A 15574-nucleotide genomic window follows, 5' to 3' on the forward strand; every position below is an offset into this window, starting at 1 on the left:
CTTTGAGTTTGTTTATGTAGTGGATTGTATTGATGGATTTCCGTATGTTGAACCAACCCTGCATTCCCAGGATAAAGCCAACTTGATCATGGTGGATGATCGTTTTGATGTGTTCTTGGATTCGGTTGGCAAGAATTTTATTGAGTATTTTTGCATCTATGTTCATAAGGGAAATTGGTCTGAAGTTCTCTTTCTTTGTTGGATCTTTTTGTGGCTTTGGTCGGCAACCAACAAATTGGGAAAAGGTCTTCACCAATCCTACATCAGATAGAGGGCTAATATCCAATATATATAAAGAACTCAAGAAGTTAGACTCCAGAAAACCGAACAACCCTATTAAAAAATGGGGTACAGAGTTAAACAAAGAATTCTCACCTGAAGAACTACGCATGGCAGAGAAGCATCTTAAAAAATACTCAACTTCATTAGTCATTAGGGAAATGCAAATCAAAACAACCCTAAGATTTCATCTTACACCAGTCAGAATGGCTAAGATTAAAAATTCAGGAGACAGCAGGTGTTGGAGAGGGTGTGGAGAAAGAGGAACACTCCTCCACTGCTGGTGGGGTTGCAAATTGGTACAACCACTTTGGAAATCCGTCTGGCGGTTCCTCCGAAAACTGGGCACCTCACTTCCAGAAGATCCTGCTATACCACTCCTGGGCATATATCCAGAGGATTCCCCACCATGTAATAAGGATACATGCTCTACTTTGTTCATAGCAGCCCTATTTATAATTGCCAGATGCTGGAAAGAACCCAGGTATCCCTCAACAGAAGAGTGGATGCAAAAAATGTGGTATATCTACACAATGGAGTACTATTCAGCCATTAGAAACAATGAATTCATGAATTTCTTAGGCAAATGGATGGAGCTAGAGAACATCATACTAAGCGAGGTAACCCAGACTCAAAAGGTGAATCATGGTATGCACTCACTAATAAGTGGTTATTAACCTAGAAAACTGGAATACCCAAAACATAATCCACACATCAAATGAGATACAAGAAGAAAGGAGGAGTGGCCCCTGGTTCTGGAAAGACTCAGTGAAACAGTATTCGGCAAAACCAGAACGGGGAAGTGGGAAGGGGTGGGAGGGAGGACAGGGGAAGAGAAGGGGTTTACGGGACTTTCGGAGAGTGGGGGGGGGGGCTAGAAAAGGGGAAATCATTTGAAATGTAAATAAATTATATCGAATAAAAAAAAAAAGAAAAGAAAAGAAAGTTGGCTCAGTGGTTACGGGCACTGACCATAAAGATTTATTAACCGGTTCTTGGGAATATGCCACTAGCCTTGGATGACCACCCTATTGTGCATTCATTTAGAACTGTTATATTTTGATGATATATATACACTCATTTATATATGTATATATATGGCTTTTTCGAGACAGAGTTTCTCTATATAGCCCTGGCTGTCCTGGAACTCACTCTGTAGATCAGGTTGGCCTTGAACTCAGAAATCTGTCTCCCTCTTCCTCCAAGTGCTAGGATTAAAGGCTTGCACCACCAGTGCTCGGCAATGATTTAGATTAACAATGATGTTACCTGTTCTGTTTGTGATTCACTGAACATGTAGTTTCAGAGTTGTAATGCTCGAATGATTTTTGTATTTTACTGTGTCAAATGATTTTTGTTGGTATTTGTGATTGTTTCACTAAATAAGGTTTCTAAGAGTTGCTATTGGTTTTTAATGTATAAAATCCCCTGCTTGAGAGCTACAAAATACACCCAGATTCAAACTGACTCTGTGGTTGTTTCTGTTTGTCACCGAAGAATCCTTACCCACCTGAACTTTGAAGATCCTCAACAGAGGGACTCCCATACCCGACTGGGGTGGTCTGTGACAATCTACAATGCTCAGTGATCAGCAAGAACTGGGTCCATTTCAGAGGTCCTCAAACTTGAGGATACTTTACAACCACTTATATGATTTGATAAATCAAGCATACCGAGGCTTCTTCCCAGAGTTTCTTGATTTCTTGCTGCAGTGGGAATTTGTGTTTTTTATAGGTAGACAGAACACCCTCAAGTGTTTGAGATTTCTAATTTATTGGGTCTTCTGTGGACCAGGCCAACACTCTGCAGCCTTTCAGGGTTTCTGATTCAACTGAGGAACCCTAGGGTTTTCCAGTGCCACACCCTCCTTATAGCTTCCCTGCACCTCAGGTCAAGGCTAGGCCAAGTTCCATTCTCCATCTCCATTCTTGGAATGTACTGGACTGATAGTCACCTGATCCTCTGGAAAGACGTAGACAGAGTTCAAATTCATGTCTTGCTTGCTAGCTAGTAGATTTAAAATTCGATATGCTTAGCCAATACGTTTGAATTGTAACCTTGCTAATGTAACCTATACCCCTAAAAAGTATAAACATTGCTTGTAATAGACATGTGGGAGGTTGCCTTCTTGTTATGCGACTTGAGGGTTGACCCTGATTCTCTGGAAAATAAACCTCTTGCTTTTGCATCGATCTGCATCTCAAAATAACTACCACTAATGGAGGGGTGTGGTCTTACATAACAATTCAATGGTAGAACTGGGAACCTGGGTTTCTTAGTTTCCAGATGAGACTGCTGCTGGTGGCTCAAGGACAAGGATAGAATAAAGAGGAGGGAAGTGCCTCATTATAATGCTACAGCAGTAACACACTGCATTCAAAATACTGTACAGCTGGATAGAACACACTAGTAAGTCTGTTAAAATGTCAGGCTCGAGGATGGCTGGGAGAGGGGAAGGTGATTCCATGTCACAGGACAAAATGCTGTAGTTAGAAGCAGTGTCATTATCTTCTTCCAAAGTCAACCATTTCCTTTTGAAGACCAACTCAAAAAAAAGTCATATTTCTTTAAATAGGACTGGGGTAAACTATTTACCTTTATTGAGAGATAAGCAATGTCAAAGAGAGATATTTTAATGAAAGGTTAGAGTACAAAAGTTACTTGAGATGGCCCAGGGTTACCCAGTGAGACCTTGTCTAAAATTTCTTGTAAAATAGTGAATATTCAATGTTCTGAAATTGACAAGTTTCTCTGCATAATCTTGTCAGCTAAAAATGTTTCAAGTCACAAGGGAGGGGACAATGACAGGTGTGTAGATGCTATACTTCACCAGGAGCTATAGCCTGCGACTCCGACTCTGATGGGGACATGTTTGGGCTTGTATTCTGGCTACCTGCTCATTGCACCATATAATGGAGCTGCCAAAGACCAAGGGAAGGACATACTCGCCTATTCCTCAAAGACCTATGGGCTACGGTCAGCCTAAATGGCCTTGGTCTTGGCTGCTGGAGGTCTCCTAGTATGCATTTTTTTTCTGCTACCATTGCCTTATAAGTTTTTTTATTTTTTATTTTTATTTATTTATTTATTTTTGTTTTTGTTTTGTTTTTTCGAGACAGGGTTTCTCTGTATAGCCCTGACTGTCCTGGAACTCACTCTGTAGACCAGGCTGGCCTTGAACTCAGAAATCCACCTGCCTCTCCGTCCCAAGTGCTGGGATTACAGGCATGCACCACCACTGCCCAGCACCTTATAAGTTTAAAGGATGGAAGTTTGCCTGCCAACATGGGAGGGGGTGAAGAATATTTAAGTGTTTCATATGGCGGTTGGTCTAGGGGATCCTATGACAGACTTTCATGAATTCTTTCAACAGCAGAGGGATAGCTGCTGTCTCGCCTCCTCCCTCCACCCCTCCCCCCACACCATCTTCTTCCCTGAAGACTTCCTGTGGATGTTAAGGGACATCTTTACTTTGTTGATGCAAGGATGCTGGGAAGGCTTACTAAGTGACCCCTGTAGGACTTCTACCCTATTAACCAACTAGAGTCTGACATTCCAATTTAATTTCATGATTTTAGCCAAAGGCATGTTAATATTTAAAAAAAGTAATGATGAATTATTTTGTTGTTGGCATGGTATTTTTAATAACACCCTGTAATTTTGTATGTCGTGATATTCTGTAGGGGTGGAGAACTCTATGGATTTACTTAACTAAACCATTTCTCTCATCTTGAATCTCTGCAAATATAAGTTGACTTTGTCAGTTCGGGCTGCTGGAAAAACTACTTGCTTGTGCCCACATATAATAAGAAGTCACTAGCTCTCTGGACTTTCCTTCTAAAAGACATGAGTTCTACTCATGAGTATGCCTCTCTCAAGAGATAATCACTATCCTGAAGTAGCAACTGGAAATATCATTACATTACCATGGGAATTCCATAGATACTTGTGGGGACACAGGTGTTCAGTTGATTGCAGTAATCTCGTCTTGTTTGTTGGTTGTTGTGTATTCTCTAGTACCTGAAGCATAATGTCTGTTACACAACAAACTTCAGCAAATGTTTATCAAATACACAGATTCATAAACAGCCATGACTCTGTTCTGTTCTAAGTAATGTCAAGAATGTTAAAATTCACTGGGCAGTGGTGGCGCACAACTGTAATCCCAGCACTCTGGGAGGCAGAGGCAGGTGGATTTCTGAGTTCGAGGCTACCCTAGTCTACAAAGTGAGTTCCAGGACAGCCAGGGCTATACAGAGAAACCCTGTCTCAAAAAACCAAATCCCCTCCCAAAAAAAAGAATGTTAAAATTCTATGCTCTAAAACACAAAAAACATTTGATGTCTGATTTTCTGATCTGGGATCTGGATTTCAAATCTTTAGTCTCTAGATGTTTTATTTATTCCAAGGGAAAGTCACAAAGCCTTTGTTCTATTCAATTTCCAAATGAATTTTTAAAATCCTATTATAGCCAGCTATAGTAGCACCCATCTTTAATCCTAGTACTTTGAAAGCAGAGGTAGGTGATCTCTAAAAATTCAAGGCCAGTCTGGTCTATACAGAGAATTCTAGGAGAGCCAGAGATATGTAAGGAGGCCTGTCTCAAAACATATCATATTATATTATTTTCATTGATTTCACTGATCTTTTAGCTTCTCACTTGTCACTATGTTTTCTTTTTAAAGATTTTTATTATTTATTATATGTAAGTACACTGTAGCTATCTTCAGACACTCCCAGAAGAGGGCATCAGATCCCATTACAGATGATTGTAAGCCACCATGTGGTTGCTGGAATTTGAACTCAGGACCTTCAGAAGAGCAGTCAGTGAGCCATCTCTCTAGCCCATCATTATCTTGTAGAAAGAATATGTTGTGTGTTGCATGGATACGTCACCTGTGAACTAAAAAGCCTATGGCCTGTAGCTTTTGCAGGAAATATGGGTGGGAATCAAGTAGAGAGAAAGGATTCTGGGAGAGAGCCAGGAGGGAGATTTGCCAGGAAGATGTGTTGAGACAGACAAGATACCACAGGTAACCAGCATGTGGCAGAATGTAGCTAGGATAAATGAGACATTTTAAGTTATATCTAGTCAGAGAGGAGCCTAGCTATATGGCCAAGGTATTTGTAAATATATTTTGAGTCTGTATCTTATTTCTGGGAGCAAGGGGGTGAGAGAAAGAACCAGAAAAAATTTTGCCAATGGCACTTTACCCAGAACCTCCATCCACCCACCCGCTCCCACCCCCAATTACCTTAGCGTGGGTGTAGACTGTTGGTCAGACATGCCTCACTTCTGTCCAGAAACGGCCAGTATTCCTGCCTATGCTCTTTCTCCCTTTTTCCAGGTAGTACAAACTAACAATGAAATCATCTATAACCTTATTTGTATCATGGATGCCCCCCCCCCTTTTTTTAGATTCATTTATTTTATTTATATGAGCACACTGTAGCTGTCTTCAGACATACCAGAAGAGGGCATCGAGTCCCACTACAGATGGTTGTGAGCCACCATGTGGTTACTGGGATTTGAACTCAGGACCTCTGAAAGAGCAGTCAGTACTCTTAACCGCTGAACCATCTCTCCAGTCCCCCATGGATTCTTTAGAACATTGAAGAAGGTGACACGTCCTGTCTCAGAATAGTATCTTAAGACACACAGTTACTTTAAAGGGAAGAAATTACATTAAGTTTATGAAAACACTGAGCGAGTGTATTGACTGCTATCTTTTGCTGTGATAAAATAACATGACCAAGGCTTGTGATTCCAGAGGGATAACAGTCTATCCTGGCAGGAAGTCACAGCAGTGTGTGGCAGGCATGGTAGCAGGAGCAGGGAACTGAGAGATGGTATCTTCAAGGGCAAGCCGGAAACAGTAACACACTGCAACAATCACAGGACAACAACTCTCAACTTCCCCAGCAAGGCTGTACCACCTTCGCAATCATTGCCACTGTACTGCCTGGCTTTGTTTGTCTCCTTGACACAAGCTAGAATGATCTGAAAGAAGGGAACCTCAAGTTTAGAAAATGCCTCCATAAGATCCAGCTGTAAGGCGTTTTCTTAAAACATGATTGGGGTGGTGCCAGCCCATTGTGGGTGGTGCCCTCTCTGGGCTGTTCCTGGGTTTTATAAGAAAGCAGGCTGAGCAAGCCAGGAGGAGCAAGCCAGTAAGCAGCACCCCTCCATGGCCTCTGCATCAGCTCCTGTCTCCAGGTTCCTGTCCTGTCCTGACTTCCTCCCATGATGGGCTGTGATGCAGACGTGTAAGCTAAATAAACCCTTTACTCCCCAACTTGCTTTTTGGTCATGGTGTTTCGTTGTAGCAATGGAAAGTCTAAGATAATAACTAACTTGGAACCAAGTGTTCGAATACTCGAGGCTATGGAGGGAACATTTCTTCTTTAGAGTGTCACAGCAAGTTAGTGATATAACATGTCGTGCTCTGTAGCCTCATCACAAATTACTCCCCAAACACAGCAGCTTACTATCTCCTGGTTTCTGTGGGTAAAGAATCTAAAACCAGCCTACCTAGGTAGTTTTGGATAGAAACTCTCACTCATTGTTTTTTGTTTTGGTTTGGTTTTTGGTTTTTTGGATTTGGGTTTTTTGAGACAGGGTTCCTCTGTTTAGCACTGGCTGTACTGGAAAACTCACTCTGTAGACCAGGCTGGCCTTGAACTCAGAAATCTGCTTGCCTCTGGCTCCCTGAATGCTGGGATTACAGGCATGCGCCACCACCGCACGGCCTCGCTCAGTGTTAAGGAAGGATACAAACAGTTGTTCAATCATCTGGAGGTTTGATGGAGAGAAAGCTATCAGCGGGCCTAAGTTCTCTGTCATTTTGAGCTATCCACAGACTTGCCCTGTGACAGGGCAGCTGACCTCCCCAGTACCAGTGCAAGTGTTCTAGGTACAGGCACAGAACCCACAGAAGTTTAAAATCTTACCTGTAAAATAGCATCTAGTCACTTCTGCGATGTTGTGTCCACTGGACGCGGATACACAAGGCTGTGAGTGCAGGGAGCTGAAATGACAGGTTCTCTCTTTAGGGCTGCTGTCCAGAAAGTGACTATGATGTAGGCGTGCAAATGAGATCTAGAAGCTGCTCTGGTAATAAACACGAGGAAAGATGCTAACCGTTGGGACCCAGCGTGGCTCGGTGGTTAAGGGAACTTGCTGCTCTTCTGGAGGTCCTGAGTTTGGTTCCCAGCACCCACAGTGCCCAACTCACAACTGCCTGTAGCTCCAGCTCCAGTGGATCTGACCCTGCCTCTGCAGGGATCCCACTCCACCCCCAGCCACGCACCCACAGGTGCCACACGCCTGCACAGGCAGTCACGCACAGGCAGACATGCACAGGCAGACATGCACAGGCAGACCCACACAGGCAGACACACTCAGGCAGACATGCACAGGCAGACACGCACATACATATGGATGAACAAATGCTAAGCATGTGTTATTTTAAAAAGTAACCCAATTAACTCTTTTTAGTTCATTTTCTTTTTTGTTTTTGTTTTATTTCATGTGAGGTAGAGGAGGTCTTTCTTGGTAGCCTAGGCTAGCCTGGAGCTTGTGTAGGCAAAGCAAACTTTAAACTCTTGGCAATCTTCCTGGCTCATCCTCTCAAGGGCTGGAACTACAGAACTGTCCTGTCAAGGCTGTCTCTCTCTATTGCCTTTTTTTTTAAAAAAGGATTTACTTAAGCTGGGCGGTAGTGGCACATGCCTTTAATCCTAGTACTTAGGAGGCAGAGGCAAGAGGATTTCTGAGTTCGAGGCCAGTCTGGTCTATAGAGTGAGTTCCAGGACAGCCAGGGCTACACAGCGAAACCCTGTCTCGAAAAAACAAACACAAAAAGATTTATTTATTTATTATATGTAAGTACACTGTAGCTGTCTTCAGACACACCAGAAGAGGGTGTGTTGTGAGCTACCATGTGGGTGCTGGGATTTGAACTCAGGACCTTCGGGGGAGCAGTCAGTGCTCTTAACCACTGAGCCATCTCTCCAGCACTTTCTTTTGCTTTTTGATACAGGGACCTCAGTATGTAACATAGGCTAGTACTAAACTCATGATCTTCCTGCTTCAGCCTCTTAAGGGCCAGAATTGCATGTGTGCACAATGAAATAATGCATTATAAATAATTCTGATGTAGAACTGTAAATACAGTGATTATTTATTTATTAAAACATCTGGGTCCAGGCAGTGTTGGTACACACCTTTGATCCCAGATTTGAGACACTTGCAGAAGCAAGCAGTTCTGAGTTCCAGGCCAGCCTGGTCTATACTGCAGAAGCAAGCAGTTCTGAGTTCCAGGCCAGCCTGGTCTATAGAGTGAGTTCCAAAACAGCCAGGGCTACACAAAGAAATATTCTTAGAAAAAAAAAATCCAGGCATGGTGTTGCACACCTGTAATCCCAGCACTGGGGAGGCGGAGGCGGGCAGATTTATGAGTTCAAGGCCAGCCTGGTCTACAGAGTGAGTTCCAGGACAGCCCAGGACTACACAGAGAAACCCTGTCTCAGAAAAAAAAAAAAAAAAAAAAAAACCTCAAAAAAACCCTTGCCACCAAACCCAAACACATTTTGACTTTGGGGCTGGAATGTGGCTTGCTTGGTAGGGTGCTGCCCTACTGTGTGTGACACTTTGGGTCTGAATCCCCGCCACATAAAACTATTATTCCCAGCGCTCTGAAGGTGAAGATTGAAGTATACCTTCAAGGTCAGCTTCAACTACAAACTAGAGACTAGCCTGGGCTATATCTAAAAAGATTGTCTTCTACTTGTTAGCGTCACAAATATTGCTAATATTTCCGTGTATCTCTGCCTAGAATCATAATTAAGACACGTCACAAATTTCAGCTTGTTACCTAGGATGCCACTTTGTCAACACAAACACTGATAACATGGCATGGACTTTTTAACCCTGTCCATGGACTCTGTGAGATGATGGATCACAAGATGGCTTAGGGTACAAAACCACTATGTGAAGAAAATATATATCTACCTAATACAAGCACCTTCAAGTGACTGAGCCATTATTCCACACGGATAATATATGCGTTTGTTATTATCAGACTTCCCCAATACTGTGTATATTTACTAATTGATTAGTATCTCGTCACTATTGACTTTGTCGGTAGTCCCCTCCCGTTGTGTCTATGTGTACATGTACGTTGATACAGAGTCTTGTTGTGTAGCATAAGTAGGCCTTTCACTCAATCCTCCTGCCTCAGCTTTTGCAGTGCTGGAATCACAGACATGAGTCATCAAACTTGGATTATGAAACATGCCATGCCACCAGTAGGTAATGAGCCGGTCATAATTTAGATCCAAGACACATGGGAACTAAATTATGTTTCTCCCGGTGACTTTAAGTTTTTGCTTCAGTTTTTCAGTGTATGTGCCAGACAGTTGCCAGCTGGATTCCTGTAACTAAATCATAAACGACCGAAATTAAGTAGGACAAGTTTTAGGCATGTGAACGGACTTGTTTTCCAATGATGAGCATTTCGTCTTGCGGCCAACGAGGCGATCCATGCACCACTTCCGGGATCTCTTCCTGAGTGGGAACAAATGCGCTGAATTTGGCTTGCTGGGGGAGCTGTCAGATTGGGGGCACCGGTTAAAAAAGCAACAACTCTTTTTCAGTCTTGAGGTCCCACTGCAGCGCCTGGCTGTCCAAGGTGGCAGCACCTCCTCTCTAACCTCCCTAAGCTGCTCAGCCACAGAGCCTCAGCCAGCCAGGACAGTCTTTCCATTCTAACCCAAGGACCCGATGCAGGGAAGAGGGGGTGAAAAAACCCATCAATCCCTGATCTTCCCACAAGCCCCACCGATCATTGAACAGGACGTCCCACCAATCCCTCACTCTGGAGATCTCTTCCCTGAAAAGTTCAGCCTCCTAAGAAACACTGTCTAAGCCTCGTCCTTTGTCCAGTTCCCTGTTGTCCACTCAGGGGCGCAGAGGCAGCCACCCATGCTGGATTCATCCCTTTTCCTCCTGGATCTGTCTCCCCAACAAATCTCTTTTATGAGATTTGCCGCCTAGCTAGCATGACTTTCTCACTGGAAGAAACCAAGAATCAAGGAAGGAGCTGAGCTCTGAGCTCCGCTGGGGATACCCTCCCTGGGAGCTGAGGCACCTCTTGCTGAAGATGCTTCCTCTCAGAGCCCTGTGGTTCATGGGCTCTGTAGTCCTGGGATACTTTTCCATCGCAGCAGGAAGACATACTGCAAAGTCACACTTTTCTTTCTTGTATTAAGGGAACAGTGACACTGGCTGGTGGGAGAATTCAGTTGGCTGGGTATGTACCTAGCATATACAAAACCCTGGGTTCAATGTCTAGTACTAAGAGGGTGTGGCAGGCGTGGCATTCAGAGTCATGTAGGGCTCCACAGTGAGTTCCAGGCTAGAATGCAATACAAGAAAAGTCTCAAAAATGAATCACTGTACACACAGTACAAAAAAGGTTGAAATTAAAAAAAAAAGTCTACAGTGGAATTAAAATATTGATGAGCCAGATACTAACACAACAAATTTTATTATTGAGGTTTTTTTTTTTTTTTTTTTTTGTTTTGTTTTGTTTTGTTTTGTTTTTAAAAGGGTCTCACTGTCAGCTCTGACTGTCCTGGAACTCACTATGTAGACCAGGCTGTCCTCAAATTCAGAGATCACTCTGCCTCTGCCTCTGCCTCCTACGTTCTGGCATTAAAGCTTTGAGTGGGTTTACAATTAGTTTTTTAACACTGCTTTCAATCCTGAAAATGTTTCATCCACAAAACAGATAATAATCACATTTCCCTGGTGATCGTGTATGTAACAAAACAATGTTAAGAAATGGCTTGCACATTATTCCAGTTTTTTGGTTTGTTTGTTTGGTCGTTTTTTCAAGACAGTATTTCTCTGTGTCGCCCTGGCTTCCTAGAACTTGCTCTGTAGACCAGGCAGGCCTTGAATTCACAGAGATCCCTCTGTCTCTGCCTCTTGAGAACTAAACAACTAAAGATGTGTGACACTGCAGATCAGCCTGCTGCCCCTCAGCAGACTGCTACTCCTGGGAACACAGCCAGTCTCGCCTGATTTCCCATTCCCAGCGAACTCTTAAACACTCTTAAAGTGGCTGTTTACACCACTTCCTTGAGGTGCTGGGGAATGGCTTGGCTGACCAAGTTTAGCATCTTGGACCTGAGCTCCAGCCAGCAATGCACCAGCTCCCCAGAGGAAAGCCATGAGGCTTGGGCACAATGCAGAGATAGATGCTGTCAGGCAGCTACTGGAGTTCAAGGCTGCGGTGGTGGTGGGTGCAAGCTGTGTTGGTGAAAAAGCTCTCAGGATCCCAATGACTCACCACTGCTTAGTCAAAGACCACAAGCCTACTATCCAGGATTCCTACTGGAAAGAAGCAGCCCTGGACGACAGAGGAGGCTACATCCTAAATGTGCTGGATACCGCTTGCCAGGATACCGGGCGGGCTCTGCAGGACCATGCTTGGCAGTGGGTGATGGCCTGCTGGGCGTCTTTGTTCTTGATGACCCCTCGTCACTAGACCACCTGCAGCAGATATGGTCCACGTGGAAGCCTCACCGCAGCCTCTGGTGCTAGACCTGCTGAGCACTGCTGGAGATGCTCATGCTGCCGCTGCCGCAGCAGTCCTTGCTCCCAAGCTAGGAGTCCCCTTAGTGAAGACCTCAGCCAAGAGGCAGCAAAGTGTGGGAAGCCTTTGCCCTCTTGACCTTGAGATTCAGAGGCCCAGGAGGCTGGGGCTGTGTCAAGCAGGAAGATCAGACGCCACAAAACCATCTGTAGCTGTGGCTGCTCTGTAGCCTGAGGATCTTAGTTAAGTCAATTGACCCTTGTCTCCTGTCAAGGTGACAGTTCTCTTGCCATAACATTTCCCCACCCACCCACCCACCAAGTAAGTTTCCACGGACATTTTTTTTTTATTGTCATTTGGTGAGGAGTGTCCCTTGTTGGCTGTGTTCTGTGAAACTCTATGCAAAATTAAATAAACGTTCTCAGCATTCAAAGCTAAAAAAAAAAAAAAAAAAAAAAAAAAAAAAAAAAAAAAAAAAGATGTGTGACACTACCACCTGGCTATGTATGCCCTTTATGTTCAGTAATTTTCACCTTTAACTACTTTCAAGGCTACAGATGAGTTCATAATTTTCTGATTATTCTGTTAAGATGACTTTTCCCCACTTTTATATTTATTCCCATGGCTCATGGAGTTTTTCTTTGCTTGTTTTTAGTCTTTTAATTCTTCTTTAAGTAATACCAAAGGATTATGAATTAATTGGGGAAGTTGTCCACATTTTAACTTACATTGAAAATTTGTCTTAATTTAAGAAAAACATAAACTGAAGCACACCCCTGGTTTATTTCCTTCCCTGGCTAACCTACTATTTGCTGTTTAGGTCAGGCTGGCTTTGAGTTCATGGAAGTGTGCCTGAGGTAGGATACACTGTGCCTCTCTAGAACCGAGGTGATGGAATGTACTGCCGTGCTCAGAGATGTCATAAGACTAAAGACCGCGGCCTGAGACCTTACCACACACTTTCACTTCTTGTGCACCCTTCTGCAAATGCGTGTGTCTCCTACCACCGTGACCTAGATCTGGGAGCTGGTTTTCCCGACCCAGAATTAAGTAGCTGTAATGGGGGGTTGTGTAGACTTTAACCTTCCTTCCTCCAGCTAGTTCTTGCTGCCTCAGCCAGGGGCACGTGCTGGGGCAGTCCTGCTTCTCTCCCACCCTTTGTTCTGGGAGTTACCCTCCTCCTTGCAAGCTAGATTTTGAGTTTCTTTCTTTCTTTTTTCTTTCTTTCTTTTTTAAAAAGATTTATTTATTTTTATGTATGAGAACACTGTTGCTGTCTTCAGACACACCAGGAGAGGGCATCAGATCTCATTACAGATTGCTCTGAGCCACCATGTGGTTGCTGGGAATTGAACTCAGGGCCTCTGGAAGAGCAGTCAGTGCTCTTAACCTCTGAGCCATCTCTCCAGTCCCAATTTTGAGTTTCAAAAGCAGACATGTTTGTTTTGTTTTCTAACCCTCTTGTGATAGCTAGTCTTGGTTGTCAACTTGACTACATCTGGACTTAAATTAAAAACGGAGGGCACAGCACTGAGGAACTGCTTAGTTTGACGTAGGAAGATCCACTTGTAACCCAAATCTTGAGGTAGGAAAACACATGCCTTTAAATCGGGTCATACCTTCTTCTGAAATCCTTGATAAGGACTCGGAAGAGGGAAGCTTTTGCTCGTTGCCTGCTTTCTTTGCTTTGCTGGCAAGCCCGTTCCCTCCCTGGCATTACAGCCCACTCCTTCAGGATTCCAGCATCTACTGAAGACCAGCTGAGACATCCAGCCTTGTGGACTGACCAAGTTCTGGATTCTGGGACTTTCTGTTCTGTGGCGAGCCCCTGACCAGCAGGGGAAGAAGACCACCGACACGGATTCTTCTCTGATTACACTTTTTATTGGAGCATGCCGTTATTGAAGAGCTGGAAGCAAGGGGCGAGGGAGGAGGCAAGGGAGCGGCTTATATTGGCAGGGCAGGATGTTTCTACTATGGATAAGCTAGTCAAGCTAGGATAGGTTGATTGCTGTTGCTGGGCAGACTCATGCTGGGACATGGTCCAAAATGAGCTGTTTACCACACTCCTCGGCACCATCTTGTAATGGCGAATGGTGTGGCCCCCACACTTCCCCCTTTTCTTTTGTATGAACTTGGTACTGGGCTAGAAGGCCAGACCGAAAAAAATTTTCCCGCCTTGGGCGTGGCATACCCTGGTTGGCAGCGGATCCTCACCCCAAGATATGCAGAGACTCAGTGGCAGAAGCTCCCTTCGTACATGCGTACTTGGCTTGTTTATGGCTCAACAAGAAGAGGAAGTAGGTGCCAACTTGTACTAAGAAGGCTAATAGATAACCTGGTTAGAAGGTGGAGACAGAGATCGTCCCTCCCTGTGAGAAAAATTAGATCAAGTCAGACCATGTACGGGGATATCCCCTAGACTCTTTCCTACATCCGGGGTATCCTCGACCTGTCCTCTGCCGTTTTATGGGAGAGGGGAGACTTGGGCAGGTAACCCCTATGCTGAACGATATGCCTCCTGGAGGTGATTAAGCCTCCATGCAATACCTCGTTCAACAACCTTCCCCAGGTGCCAGTCCAACACTCTGCCATGTGCAATGAGCTTAACTCCAGGCGTGCAAGAGCTGTTTGAGCCGGCTTTCTATTGCCTCAAGATTGACAGCCATACTTCTGTGGAGGTTCCCTTCTCCAGAGCCACAATTGCTTACGCAATGACCACTTTGTCTCGTTTATTTTGGGTTCTGAGCCTGTAGACCAACCATAACAGTAATACCAGCCCGCAGCGGATAGCTAAGTCAAACATTCCCACCCCCACCCAATCCTAGAAGTGCAAGGCCTCATAACTCTTTGTAGAGGCTAATCCAGGTTTGGGGGGACTGAGAAGAATTGGAAAAACAAAGTGTTCCTGCCAATGGAACTCGAGTCTGGTTAAAAACTTGCATTTTCAGATCAGTCTGGTCTTAGATTTACAGGGTACACCGTAATGGCAACGGGTGGAATAGAATTGAGGAAAAACATTAGACTCATTATGCACGGGCACTGGTATTGGCCAAGTGCGAGAAAAAGACCAAAAATAATTTTCACTGGCATGTATCAGGTGAGTCAGCCACCACAGGATCATTATTCTTCTCCACATTTTCATCACTGAGATTCGCATCCTCCTCTCTTGGGCTTTCAACTCAGCGAGTCAGCCTCTCTGGAACCCAGATTGGGTCAGCTCGGTCCTGTGGAAAAACACAAACAGCTCCCCTGGATCTCTGAATCACAGGATCTGGTCCATACCAGTTATTGTCCAGCACATCCTTCCACATGACATGCATGCGATGAGATGGAACTGAGTTTACGTGCCTGTCAGCAGCAGTTGTATTGTACTCATTAAGATTTAAAAAATTAAGTGTAAAGAGAGCTAGAGATGTTCTTTCTCGTGGGGTAGCATGTTCAGCTATTCCCCCTTTTTGTTTTTGTAGAATCTCCTTGATAGTTCTATTGGCTCTCTCAACAATGCCTTGTCCTTGAGGATTGTAAGGCAATCCCAGATGATGAGAGACTTCAAGGCATGCTCAAAATGCTTGAAAACCACGGGAGGTGTAAGCTGGGCCATTATCTGTTTTTATGGCATGTGGCTTACCCCAGGCCGCCCAAGCCTCCAGGCAATGAGTTTTTACATGAGAAACGCGCTCACCTGTCAT

The 15574-nt window shown here is 44.2% G+C and overlaps 2 pseudogenes; both read left to right on the forward strand.

Moving 5' to 3' along the window:
- The window catches only part of LOC127673527 (ensconsin-like), a 266418-nt pseudogene that overhangs the window by 177910 nt on the left and 72934 nt on the right, over positions 1-15574 (forward strand).
- On the forward strand, positions 11441-12116 carry LOC127674138 (GTPase ERas-like; annotated as a pseudogene).

This window comes from Apodemus sylvaticus, chromosome 23 (genome assembly GCF_947179515.1).
Source record: "Apodemus sylvaticus chromosome 23, mApoSyl1.1, whole genome shotgun sequence".
NCBI classification, from domain to species: domain Eukaryota; kingdom Metazoa; phylum Chordata; class Mammalia; order Rodentia; family Muridae; genus Apodemus; species Apodemus sylvaticus.